At 42.1% G+C, this 14210-nt stretch overlaps 1 long non-coding RNA gene across 1 annotated transcript in view; it reads right to left on the bottom strand.

Annotated features, from left to right (window-relative positions):
• The window catches only part of LOC148224080 (uncharacterized), a 59758-nt gene extending 47627 nt beyond the window's left edge, over positions 1–12131 (bottom strand). Inside the window, exon 1 of the long non-coding RNA XR_015803439.1 lies at positions 11934–12131. This is a non-coding gene — a long non-coding RNA (uncharacterized LOC148224080). The remainder of the gene's footprint in view (positions 1–11933) is intronic.
• Between the last annotated feature and the right edge of the window lie 2079 nt (positions 12132–14210).

Genomic DNA, 14210 nt, shown 5'->3' with positions numbered 1-14210 from the left:
AAAGCTGGAGCCACAGGAAAGTGACAGGGATGCAGAGACCATGAAAATCTGGGTATGGGCAAGTCTGAGACAGGGGAAATTCAAGAGCAGAGGGAAATGACAAAATTAATTGAGTGCTTTGTCTGTCATAGGAAACTCTACCCCAAAGTCTAGAATGGCCTGTCACTTGATTGAGAGCTTAGAGCACAGAGCTGGCTGAAGTTTGTTGTCATCTAACTCAAAATTCCTGCTCTTGCACAGAGCACAGAATCTGAAGGCTTTTCCATTTTAAACCAAACACTCCCACAAATCTGGTTTTTGACATTAGTGATTTTCAATGAAAAAACTTGAAAAAAAAAAAAAACCCTAGACTTTCAAAAAATGTGAAAAACATTAATTCCAGTGCAGAGGGACTTGATGGATTTTTTTTTTTTTTTCTAGAAAAAAGAGCAATCTTAGCAGTGTGCCCATGAAGCTCCATAAAAGCATTCCTGTTCTTTGGCTCAGCCACCACTGGTGCATTTCATTGCAGCTCAGGACTGGAGTAAAACCCTTGGGAATGTGCCAAGGTTAACCTGCAATGAGCTGAAGGAAAGTTTACACTGCTGGGATGAGGCATTGATGGAGCTCATCTAGGAAAATTCACATTTTCCTGCTCTATCAAGGGAGAGGGCTTCACACTTTGCTCCCTCATTTTTGTCCCATGCTTCATCCTGGCAGCTTATTTCCTGCTTTTTGCCCTTTGGGCAGGGCCATCAGAATAGTTTTTATGATCCCTCTGGTATAAAAATCCCAAATCCAGTGGTTGACTGAGTGGTTTTCACTTTGAAGGTTTTTTATTAATACTCGATACAAAAATCTCACAGTATTCATGCTCTGAGATGACTCTCCAAAGGAATAGAAAAGGCAGCTCGTGCTGGATTTCCTTAAGGAAATTTTCTTGCAGTGGCAATGCTTAAATTTATCCCAGAAAAAGTACTTCTGTGCCACCTAGTGGAGTCACAGTTAGTGACATAATTAACATTTCATTACCAAAACAGCGAGTTCAAATGCTGTCCGAGGTGTTTTCTCATCACACCCAGGATGTGCCCAGGACAGGACAGAAATATCAGCCAGATGGGACCTCAGAAAAAGCTTTTATCGAGTGTTCTGGAATACTGTGCGACCAGAAGATGCTGTCCTGGTCTTTGGAGAGCCTGCCCAAGGGAAGGGTAAATAAACCAGCCCAAATACCACTTGAATTCTAGCAAGAGCCCTCTCAAGCATGCACTGCTGGGTCTTTTTGAAGGTATGCTGTGGAAAACGACTCCAAATTAATAAATGTATTTCATTTGAAACCTGCATTCATTTGCTTTTAATGAGAGCAGTGACCTCTCCCTTACATGGCAGGGTTTAGTGGCTGCTGTGAAACCCCTGCCAGCCAGACTTTGCAATGACTTGAGGTTTCCTTCTCCAGCCCTGCAACATCCAGCCAAAATGTGATGTAGTTTTACTCCTGCACAAGGAAATCCACAGCCTTTAGGCCAGATGGCAGCTTAAAGGAGAGTTGAAGTGAAAATAAGCTAATTTGGGACTGTGCAATGTATAAAGAGCCAAGGCATCTCTCTGAAATGTGAAACTCCTGTGCCTGTCCCCAGTGACCAGACCCCACTAGATGGCAATCCACGCCTTGGCTCTGTCCCTGCAGCTCCTCTGCAAGTCATATTCCTTGCCTGGTTTAAAAATTAAGAGGCCCAGGGTCTTCATACAAGTATCTTTCTTCTTTTTTTATCTCCTTTTTCTCTCCTCCCTAATAGTTTAGCTTTTTAAATATGTAGCAACTAATTTTTTTTTCAGCTGTTCTTTTTGTAGTGTAATGCTTAAGTACAGCTTCAAATTTTCTGGTGTAATACATTGCTTTACAGAATAAATAAAACCTCTGGGTATTTTGAATCCAGGCAGTGTCAGTAACACAAATATTTTGGAGTTTATGGCTGTAATAGGTTGGGTTGAGGCCTACAGAAGAGGCAATTCAGTCAAACATCAATAGATATGCCACAGAAAATAACTTTGACTGTTTCAACACTTGTCAAACTCCTGGTCTCTCACTGCTAAAAAAAAGCCTTTAACTCATCTTCCTCTGCTCCAATTCCAAAAAGACATTTCATGGGAAATGAACACCTAAGCCAGAATGATATTTTTTCCTCTGAAAAACTCCTAAACTTTCAGTCAGCAGCAGCAAAAGTCATATATATATATTTATAGATGTATTTACAAAGCTTCATATAATAATACAATTCTTCTGTATTAAAGCTATAGAGGAATTGCTTTTAGTCTGTCCTCTGGTTCTCAGGGTATAGGTGAAAAATTGCTTTATTATTATTTGCTTTGCAAAGATTTGATTGTAAAGCAGTTGGCTTTCACTCCTATGCAGACATCATTAAATAGGAGTTTTGTAAATTAATGAGGGCCATCCACAGAAATGGTTCGTTCATGGAAAAGCAGAATGAAAAAGCTGCAGTGCATCACGGGGTTTACAGAAAGAGAAAGAGAGATTGGGGTGTTTGTGATATTCAAAGGCCACATAAAGCTTTAAACTGTAGGCTGAGCACTCATTTTATATAAAACCTCGTATTCACCAGCTCTCTGGACAGAAATATATTCCAATGTATTTTGATCCCTCACAAGCTCCCCTCCAGCTTTGTTTGTGCTCTCCATCACCTTCTCCCCAGCACTGGCACAGGTTCCCAGAGAAGCTGTGGCTGCCCCTGGATCCCTGGAAGTGTCCGAGGCCAGGTTGGATGAATCTCTGAGCAGCCTGGTCTGGTGGAAGGTGTCCCTGCCCATGGCAGGGGCTTGGAACTGGATGATCTTTAAGGTCCCTTCCAACCCAAACTGTTCTGTGATTCTGTGACACACAGAGCCAAGTCTTTGTGCTGCCCCAGTCATATCCTGAATCCAGCACTAAACTGCTTTTCAACCAGCACTGCTGCAGCTCCATCCTGCTGAAACAAATGCTCAAACACTAATAAGTTCCGTTTGAATGAAAATGAGCACTTACAGTAAACTCGCTTCCTACTTCCAAAAGCAAAAATTTCCTCTAATTTCTTTTCAAACAGCAAATCCTTCTCCCCCCCCAGCTGAGTACAAACAAACATCTGGAACTGCTGTGCTTTAGGTTTTGTTTATGCATATTTAATAGATGGCCAGAGGGTTAGAAACTGCCAAATAATTCTACTCTTAGTAGTTTACATTAACTAATTTCCGTGGGATTTGAGATTCATTTGCCAAGTTTAAGATACAAGCAGAGCTTTTGTGGTTGAGCTGTGGCTCCTGGAAGGAGCAGCCAATAAATGGAAAGGCCAGACATGCATCCCTAATTCATCTTCATCCCTGAGTGTCGCTGCACTAGGTGAAGCTGTAACATTTAACCCTTCATGAACTGTACTGAGTGAGAGCTGGCAAACAGCTTAAGCCACTGCTGGTCCCAGAGTCACCTTTGAGGGGAACATGTGGGTGTGACCTCAACAGGGCTTTTCTCTTTGGTGATTAATTTTACATGTTTTTAAAATTTTACTTGAGTATTTATAGGACAATTCCTATCACTGTCAAAAATCAGTTTACTTGGTCAGATCCTTAAAACTATTACTCTCTGAAAACATGGGCTTCCAAATCTGTATTTGAGCAACAAAGCAGACAGGATTCATGGAAATACTGCAAGTCCACAACTGCTTGTGGGGTTAAACCTTCCAATGTAACAAACATTTGGATACACTCCTTCCCATATGCTGGGAACAGAAATATTTTTTGATATACAAGCTTGAAGTAGGAATGACCACTGGATCTTAATCTTGAGAGAAAAATAGGTCAGTGTTAGGAAAAACCCCAGCTGCTGTACTGAAACGTGAGGAAAAGAAGAGTATATAGTTCCTTTCAGTAGCCTGTTGTTATTATCAACTTATTCAAGAGGAGATAAGCTTCCCACAGCATTGATGAGCAGGAATTCTCATTTTAAATGAATTCAACACTTATGAGAAAGTGACCAATCTGATACAACTACCCAACATATTGCCATGGATTCAGAGTTCACTGAAATTGTACCTGAAAAGCAAGAATTCTGTATCTAACCCTACCTGGTTAAGCATCAGGTGTGGACTCCTACCTGCATTTTCAACCACAGTTTGCAAACTGGCTTGTTTCTGTTAAAAATGACCTTAATTTTATATTTTTTTAGTCTTCAACATGGCTGCTCTAGGTATATTGAGAGTGAAAATTGTTATTTGAGCCTCTTATGGGTTATGATAGATTGTATTGAAAGGGGAAGAAATATGAAAGGAAAACAATGCCATTGTTTCCTTAATAGATTCCTCTTCTTTACAACATCCAGGAAGTTTCTAAGCTTGCATTATTAATGTGCACTTATCTTTTATGCAGAACAATACTAGAAGAGATTTACAGTAATTTTCAAGGTAAAACAAGGATATAAAACTGGGGCACTAGCTAGTTTTGTGCATTTTTCAGAGTTAAGCCTTTAAAGAAATTAGAAGGAGAAAAAAAGCTTGTTCACTACAGATTCTCAGTAAGTCAAGCAGAAAATTATAATCTGAAGAAAAATAGCTTTTAAAGAAAGCACAGGCTTGCAGCATTTTCTTACAATTACTGAAAGATTTTTGCATCTCTTAGCAGTTCAACACCACTGAACAGCAAGTATAGGCTTGGTATAAACACATAAATCAAAAACGGGTTTCTTATTCTAAGCCTAAAGTTTCAGAGGGAAAAAAAAAAAATCAGAAGAACGTGGCTGCTGTTTTATAACAGACAGACCCATGGTCTTAACTCCAGACCTTCTCTTGTGACCTGCAGGGAGATTTTTCCTCCCTAAAATGGCAGAGCCCAGAGGACATCTTAAAGAAACAATGAATTCACAGATAAAAAATAATGCTTCCCACAGACTAAGTCACCACATTTTGAATAAAATTTTCCCTCATAATGTCTTTGTCACAGAGGATGACAAATGCTCCAGCACCTTGCATAGCTCTGGTGTAGCTTTACACCATCTGTGTACAGTTCTAAGCCTCTGGATCCCAGTAAACTGTTCAGTTTTCACTTAAATATTTTTACCTAACCTTCAAGTCTTTGTGCCAGAAAAGTAACCACTGGTATAACCCAAAGGTGTTGTTTCCTTAACTTGGTCCTCCTACAACAAGCTCTGTTTCCTCAGCCTTTATCTCCTTCCACTCTTTATGGAATAATCATGTCTTTCTTCAGTTATTGCTCCTCTAAACCATAACAATCTGCCTTGGTAAGTCTTTCCAACTTCCCTGATGATCCTCATGGTTTTTTTTTTCCCAAATTGCATTCAGGTTATCTGGTTTTTCTGTGCAAAAAAAAGTTTTCTGTGCAAAAATTGTTTTTGTGAAGGTGTCATTTAAAGCATTTTAGGGGAAAGTTCTCAATTGTTCCTTGCATAAGCACTGACAGCTTTTCACAAAAGTTTCTGTCAGAAATACCAACCTTAAAATATTTTGGACTGAACATGGGTGAAACACACAGGAAGAGCACTGCATTAGGAGCCTGTACCAGTTCCCAGTATTAGCCTTTTTGTCCACCCCAAGGCTCGTGCAGAGCCAGCTAAAGACAATGGAAGCAAAGCTGCTAACCCTATTAAAATATTTTGGCTGACTTCATTGAGTGGAGCTCGAGGCTACAGTTGCATTTGAAAAAATATTATGACAAAATTAAAGCTGCTTTAATTTAATAAAGCAGCTACATGCCTGGCTTTTATGTTGTTTAGTGTTTAAGTATTGACTTGATCGCAAGGGAATTTCTGAAAAGGGTTCTAAGGATGAATGGAGAAAAACCATTTCCCAAAAAGGCAGGGGAAAAAAGTCTTGAAACATGGCAAAGGGGAGGTATTATGGGACCCTTAATTTGAACTTTTCTCACCCCAGGAAATTCAGAAATGCCTGCAACTACAGCACCTGCAACCAAAGTTAACAGATAATTTAATGTATTTAAAATATTTTGCTTAACTGATGACTGTCATTTAGTCAACACAAAGAACATGGTTTGTTGTTTGCTTTTTATTAAGGTATGTTCTGCTCTTCTAAATAAGTTTGTTTTCCTTTTTTTGCTTAAATCTTGAAAACTTGTAATCACAAAAATGGGAAATGATGTTGGTATCTGTGTAGGTGCTGGGAGTGCACAGAGGGAACAGCCTTGGTACAGATATTTGTGGTAGTCACTTGTGCCATTTCTCACTAGGTCAAGTCACAGCACATTGTTATTTTGCTTATTTCCTTGCAGCAGGCTATGTCAGAAAACTGGAAGCAGAAATCATGGTTCTTCATTCCAGAGCTGACAGAAAAAGCTCCTTATTAAACTCAAACACAGTGTTAATAATCCATATATGACTGTGAGACAAATGTCCAGTTCCTGGGTCCAGCTTGCCATCAGTATTTTCAGACAGAAACAATTTGTTCTCATTTGTTATGCTGAACCTGACTATCCCTTGTCCCCTTAAATTCCCTAAGTAGCAGAGGAAAAGCCTTAAGGATTTTTCCTATGCCTATCTACAGCCATTGCACCAACTCATGGGAAGATTTTGACTTTTGACATACAGTGAAAGCACAGCTTTCACTGGCTGTATAGGCAGGCAAAAATATCAATTTAAAATGTAGTATTTAGAAGAAAGGGACTGCAGAGTCCATGTGGCATCTCCCAAGACTGGGCAGTAGGATCAGTGCTATTCATAGAATCAATAATTAAAGTTGGAAAAGACCTCTAGGATTGAGCCCCATCATTTACCCAGCACTGCCAGGTCTACTGCAAAATGATGGAGACAGAGGATTTATTCCATGCCAAGGCATGGTTGGATTCCCTGTTAAGGGGATCTTTAAGCATCAATTAGACAACAGAGTTTCTGTGTGGGATTGGACTTCACCCCAAGTGAAAGCATTAAAAAAAAATCAGGACATGTCTCCATAAGATGTCTGTGAAATTTGCTTCAGTAAACAAAAGGCAGGGGCCAGAAGGCTCCAAGTGGAGAGGCAGAGCAGCACAAAGAATGTGTGGTAACCACAAAAATACACTATCTTAAACAAATCCCAGAAAGAGGGCCTTCCTGATCCTGAAAAGCATGAATTCTGAGTGGCTATTTTTAAACAGATAAAAACATATGTATCTGAGACACTGCCAGCTGCTGGCTCAGCATTTGTTCCATGCTGCTGCTGGCAGCAGCACAGCCATGATAAGGCAAAGCAAGCTCAGATATCATTTCTCAATTCACCATTTAAGAACTTAATGGAATTGCAGAAGAGGGAGAGGGGGTCTGTGGACACTTCCAACCCCTGCAGTACCCCGGGATGTTACTGAGCAATGTCTCATTTCCCTTTGAGCACATCAAACAGGCACACTGGCACGATCCAGCAATTTGTATGTTAAATTTCTGTCAACCATTCCCAGGTAATTTTTCAGCTTTATTCTTCAGTTCTTAGTACACATCTATCAAAGGAGGTCAGTAAATAGTCCCTCAGGCGGAGTCTTTACTGTAATTTCTTAATTTTCTAGCAGTCCACAGTTATCTGGACATACAAAGGAATTATTTTCTCTCCACCAATTAGCAGAGCGGGAGTTCAAAAGCCTCTGCGACTGCTTTAACACAGAGAATTCCTTAATCCATAAAAATTAATGGAGATTATGTTAAAGAGACTTAGATATTTAAATCCTTCTCCACATTAGTCACTCTCTTTTATGTGCAGGTAACTGCAGCTGAAGTCCTCAGGAGCCCTGTGTGTGGCAGAACAAACTAATCTCTCCAAATGAGAAACGTGAGTTTTTGCCAGTTCTCTCCTGACAGCAGAAGGTGGCAGCTTCTGAGGTCTGACATTCCCTCCACTGAACCTCTTATGATTTATGTTAAAGTCTTAATTGGCTCCAAAAGTCCTAATTGGAGCCATTTATTATTGCTGTGCTTGGTTGTCCCAGTTACAAATAACTTTGTTGTGCAATTAAGTACAACCAAGCACCAAGAGAGAAGTTATAAATTTTTATTTTTCCTTAAATCTGAAATGTAATTTCATAATCCTATACCAGTCCCAAAGTATCCAAACAGAAACTTTACACTGCATTTTTAATGGCTGCACAGTTTTCACATGCACCTATTAATTGTAGTTACATTAAAAGGTTTTGAACTAATTTTCTCTCAACATGATCACTTTAAATAGATATATCCTCAGAAAGAGAGGAGATTTTTAGAACAGAGTAATTATCTTGATGATAAAAAGTTGCATTTGAAAGATTTGCTAGAGGGTATTTACTGACTATACCTGTCAAAGACAAAAGTTACAGAAGGGGGATTTTTATTTTCTGCTCTCCCTTCACTTCTTTTCTTCCTGGCCCCTGAGTGCATCTCCCAAATATTTTTTTCCTCTTAAACCCAGAGGCTTTTTGTGAAAGCAACAAAGAGGCAGGTTTCCCATATTTAGGATGATGAGGAACTACATTTACTCAGGTTGGTTCATGCCCAAATTCACAGCTCAGTTCGGGGCTGGGGTTGACTCTGAGCTCTTCAGATGCCACCAACAGGAACCAAAGCCTCAAAAAGTTTCCACAGCTTCAGAGAGAGCGTTCACATTTCCCCACTGCCTTTCCTGGGGTGCTTTTCCCCTTGTGCCTGTGGATGCAGAGGTACAGCTTTTTTCTTCTTTGTGCCCTTCTGAGAGGATGAAGCCACCAGGTGCTGGGCCAGTGAGAGTGTGCAAGTTATATATAATGATTTATTTTATACCAGTGAGAATGTGCAAGTTATATATAATGATTTATTTTATACAGAATCATTTAGATTGGAGATGACCCCTAATTAGAGATAGGAAAAGGGGAATGGCCTCAAACTGAAGAAGAGTACATTTGGGTAGGATATAAACCTCAAAGAACAGCAACAGCAGCACTCTGAGGGCTGTAACTCACAGAATAATTTGGGTTGGATTAAATATCATCTCATTCCAATCCCCTGCCATGGACAAGGACCCTTTCCACTCAACCAGGTTGCTCCATCCCTTGAGCACTTCCAGGGATGGGGCATCCACAGTTTCTTGGGGCACCCTGTGCCGGGGTCTCAGCACCCTCACAGTAAAGAGCTTCCAGACTTCTGATCTCGATCTCTCCTCTTTTAGCTTTAAACCATTGGCAGGTTCATCTCATCACCAACTCAGCAGTGTTTCCTTGTATTCCTGAATGATCTGCAGTGGCTTTTTGGGGAGAAGAGCATCCTACAGAAAACCTCCTTACACCTACTGACCGTGGGTTTCCCTGGCCAGAAGAAAACTGCACCATTTCACACTCACATTTCCACACATCCTATTTCACTTCCAGTGCTGCCCCTAAGCACCTCAGGAGGGATGCTTGGAGTCTCCCACGGCATAGCCTCACAGAAAACCTGAACCCAGGCACTTTTTTCCTCCTCTCTTGGAAGGGGGCACGGGGCAAGCCTGGGCAGGAAGGAGCTGCCCCTCCAAGCTCCAGGCAGCCCCCAGGGCTGGCTCCTGCATCCCCGTTACCGCTAGGGGTCAGCCGGAGCCCGGAGCATCCCCTGCACGGAGGGAGGGAGGGATGGAGCGATGGATGGAGGGATGGAGGGGCGGTTCTGACCTCTCGGGCTGCTCTGTTCCAAAATTAGCATCGGGCCAGGCAGCTGTGAAAGCCAGCCTTCGAAACAGCTTAATTCAAGTTGCTGCCTTCAAAGGAAAAGAGTTGCAGAACCAGGAAAAGGAATGCAGTGAGGTGAAGGCAGCAAGTGAACCCTTTGGTGTCTCAGAGGGACTTTCTGCTGCAGTTTTACAGCACAAATTCAGGTACCTGACTATGCTGTTTGGGCAGAATTTAATCACAAACACACAGCACCTTTTCCAGCAGATTGAACGAATCCTTCCATAAAAATCTGAGCTGAAGCCCTAGGAGTTTGAGACCTACTCTAAATAAATATTGACAATTATTTCATAAAATCACAGAGTACTTTGGGTTGGAAGGGACTTTAAAGATCACCTAGTTCCAACCCTCTGCCGTGGGCAGGGACACCTCCCACCAGATTAGGTTGCTCAAAACCCTGCAAAAGTCAACCCTGCTTGGAGAACTGGAATGATGCTCCCACACAGCAGTTTCACTCCCTTGCAGCAATCCAGAGGGGCCCGTTGCCCTGTTAGGAATCAATACTATACAATGGTGTATTTAAAACAATATAAGAAAGCAGATTTTAGCCTCTGACATATCATGAAAATGGACATTACACAGCAGATGTGCAGCACACAGGACTCGTGGGAAAGTTCACCGAAACATTTTCTGAGCATTTTCAACAAGCTAAGGGTTTTTTCTATGAATTTGATGCTTACAAATTGATGTTCCTTTGGTGAAACAGTCTGATATAATATAATTTTGGAGGTACTTCGTTCCTCCTACACAGTTCAATAAATTCTTATTAAATTTTATATTGTTTTCCAACTTTTTGGCAAGGATTATACTAGAAACGACGAAGTTGTATGAAGAATAGCTTTTTCTTTTTTTCTATTGGATTTTGCTGGAAGCTTTGCAGACAAATTCAAGCAGCCTGATGAGAACAACATCTAATTTTTGTGAAAGCTAGAAATGAAGAACAAAAAATCAGTAGCCCTTTTGGTAAAGACAGCTTTCAGTCCCTGAGGGCCTCAAGCTGCCATTTGGTTTCCTTCTCAAAAAAAAAAAAATAAAATCATCAAGCATCCTACTATAACTATCAGAGAGCTTTCTGGCTCTTTCAGAGTTAGTTTAATGACCAGAAAACAGCAAAAATTCAGACAAGGACTTTTCAATAGTGAGACTGGAATGGTTTGAACATCTGATAGGGGGTCACCTGCATTTCTAAATTTCATGCCAGAAAACCAAAGGTTAAAATGTGAATTCTTAAAGAGAAACAAACCAAACCTGTATGAAAAGCCCAAAAAATAAAAGCAGTTTTTTAGCTCTGGTGATCACAGAGCGTGTGAGTGGGAATTCATGGAGCAGAGCCTGGTTTCTGGAAAGCAAAGTGCTTTCTTAGCAGTGCAGTTGCTAGTGAAGCAGTGAGCTGTGTAAGCCAGGGTATGAGTGTCCATGTAATGAAGTGCTTTGCAGCCTCGTTCAGGAGCAGGAGAGTTGGGACTGGGGGCTGACAGATGCTGGGGCTGCACTCATCACCAATTCAAAACGGAGCAGCAACAGCATGGCTTTAAACAAGGATGGCTCCAAGGCCGTGGGGGCTCAGGCAAAAATCTGATCAAGTCATCTAATGAGCGTGGCAGCCAGCTTGCCTGCATGGCTAACACCTTCCTGGGCTGCCTCAAAGCAGAGGAAGGCACCCAGCTCTCTGCTCCATGCTTGTAGACCAGGACAGAAACAGAGGATATGGTAGGACAAGCTGCATCCTCTGCCTTTTGTAAAGCAGAAGTCTCTGTTGTAGCTCATTAAGATCTGTAATAGCCCTACAAGCTTGTATACACCAGGCATTTCATGAATAGCAAGTTTTTGGCAGCTGACCAATCATCTGAATATTTCAAGGCTTGGCAATATTTCAGTCTCCATAGCAAAGGAGGTCATTTTCCTTCTATTCCCTGGAGTGGCAGCTTACAGTTCAGTCAAATTCCTTCAAGTGACCTTTCCACGTATTTAAAATATTTCTTTTAAATAACTTGCCATTCTGTTCCAGCTTGTTGCAGCAGTTACAGCTGCAAACCCCCAAACCTAGGATAAGGCTCTGATTTGATGTCATATCATTACTAAGTCCTCCCCTGGCAGACACTGATTAGAAATGACCAATTAACAGTCCTCCAGTCTGTGGAACAAGCCTAATTAGCCAGACTGAGGAGTGCCTAGGAAACGAATGACTTTTCCCCTATTTGCACAGGCGAGGATGCCCAGTCAGCACAGCTTGGCAAGGCTCGGGGGGCTGTCAAAACCAAGATAAGTACCTGCAGGGCAGAGTGGAAGCACGGTGGTCAGTGAAAAAAGGCCTTCAGGAGGAGAAACTGCTGAGTTTGGTGCAGCATCTCTCTTGGGAGGAGCAGTCCAGCGTGGCTTCACTCAGCACAAAGGGAGCCAGACCCTCGGGAAGGGAAAGCGCCCGGCTCGCAGAGCTTGGAAGGGATCGATCCACACTTGGTCCAAATGATGCTGAAATAAAAACAATTCCCACATGAGAGGCCTGAGCCTTGCAGGAGGACAACAATAGGGTCAAGAAGAGGAAGTTTTGGGGCAAATATATTTTGGCTGGGTGTGAGGACCCCTACTATGTATGATTTGTTCTTTTTTCCCTTTAGTTGCAAGTCCAGCTTGGCTACACAGGATCAGGCTGCTTTCCACTTGAATGACCTTGCAGTTTTGCAATAAGAAAGTCCTTTTTAGTTTCTATGAAACTGCAGAGCTGACCAAAATAATTTTTCTATTGTTGAAACTACTAAAATAGGAGTTTTAACTGGCTTTGCTGACTTACAAAATGATTTCTTTCCACAGAGTAATAAGAGAAACTGTCACTTAAGACTGGAAATTCCCACAGTTGCTAAACAGAAGAAAACAGAGGAAAATCTTTGTAATGTCATGCTTTGTGCAAAAATATTTAACAATTAACAGTCTCAAATTTCTTGTGCATTTCTCTAAATATTGCAGTTGTTTTATGAAGACCACTGTGAACACAGCTGTGCCAAACCAACAAACAGTTGAGGCCATTGTTGGTATTTTGGCAAAACTCTCTTTGAGAAAAGCATGAAAGCCAGCTGGGTTGGAAATTGTAGATCCCAACTTTAAAGATTTGAGGGATAGAGTATGCAAAAATAAAGATGGGTTATTCTGCCATATTTACCCACACCAGTAACAGCCCTTTGAGACCCACTCACAGCAGGGGATATATTCAGGCTGCAGGGCAGATAGACTCCATGAGGAAAGGGGAAAAAAAGCCAGTGCTGTTGAGGAGACAGCCCAACAACACTGGAATGCAGTTTGGGAATACATTAAAACTCTCTCCCAAGTTTTAGACATATCCATCAACCCCAGTCAGTCCATTAATAGAGAGAGTTTCACCAGTGAGAAAAGATCTGGCATGGAATATGTTGTGCCAGCTCATGCTGCTTTATGCTCTGCAAATGGGCCCTGGGTTTCAGAGGCTGTGTCCTGCAGCTGTGAGTAGAATCAAAATATCCTCTCTAGGTAGAGAGATCCAAACCCGACCTACCAGCCCACCAGCATGCAAGCCCAGCCAAAATTCTCTATCTAAAATTTACCTCGTGTTGGTCCACAGCTGTGTCATCACATTCACAGTTGACACTGTTGAAAGCACCTTGAGGGCCATGATTCAGAGCACTCTGCATCCTGTGGACACATAAAACCTCCCAGTGAGGGTTTGGTGTCACAAGGAGTCCCACAGACTGGGGATGTGTGCAGTGACCAGACAGAAACACAGCAGCACCACAGGACCTGTAGCCCGTGTGCAGTCTGTATAATGCCTTACCTGGAAATAATGCCATGGCAGCAAAGGCTGGCTTGCACATTGCAGAGATTTTGTTGTCACCAGCACAATGGAGAGAGCACAGATTCCTCCATCCCACTGAACATCAGCTGCTTGCAATGAAATAAAAGGTTTAAAATGCTTAATTTGGATAGGTGTTACTTTCCTCTTAGTGCCACGCTACCAGATGTCCCCATGCTGACTGAAGGTGCTGTTCCTGCTGCAGGATTCCTTGGGAAGTCCCTGGTGGTTTCTCCCACACCCCGGCTGCCACCATGAATGAGCCAAGCACGGCTGGCCTGGCACAGCACGCCCAGGTGATGCTGGGCTGCCACGGGAAATCTGCAGTGATTTTTGTGAGTAACACACACATCACACGGGGAGCCAGTGGACTGCAGGCAGTGCCAGCAGGACCTGTGGCTGGCAGGGATTTTACAGCTTTTCTCGTCACAGAAAATGCAACTCACCAGCTAGATCTAATAAAAGCCAGTCCTCACAAGCAAGGCGATGGTGATGCCAACATTCAAAGTGGTAGGGAGTGCAAGCTCTTTTTTTGGTGGTGGAGGCCAAGCAAACATGATGCAGTTTGTGTTTAGGGAAGCATATATTCTGCTGTGATGTTTGATCTGGCAAGAAACCACGGTTCCTTCCTGCAAGCTGGCAAAACACTAAACACAGGGAGTGCCATGCACAGACAGTCTCAATTAAGCTATCTTTTCTGAGCTATAAAACAGCATTGGGCACATAA

This window comes from Sturnus vulgaris, chromosome 4 (assembly GCF_052056855.1).
Source record: "Sturnus vulgaris isolate bStuVul1 chromosome 4, bStuVul1.hap1, whole genome shotgun sequence".
Taxonomy (NCBI): domain Eukaryota; kingdom Metazoa; phylum Chordata; class Aves; order Passeriformes; family Sturnidae; genus Sturnus; species Sturnus vulgaris.
This window is presented reverse-complemented; position numbering and strand designations above follow the sequence as displayed.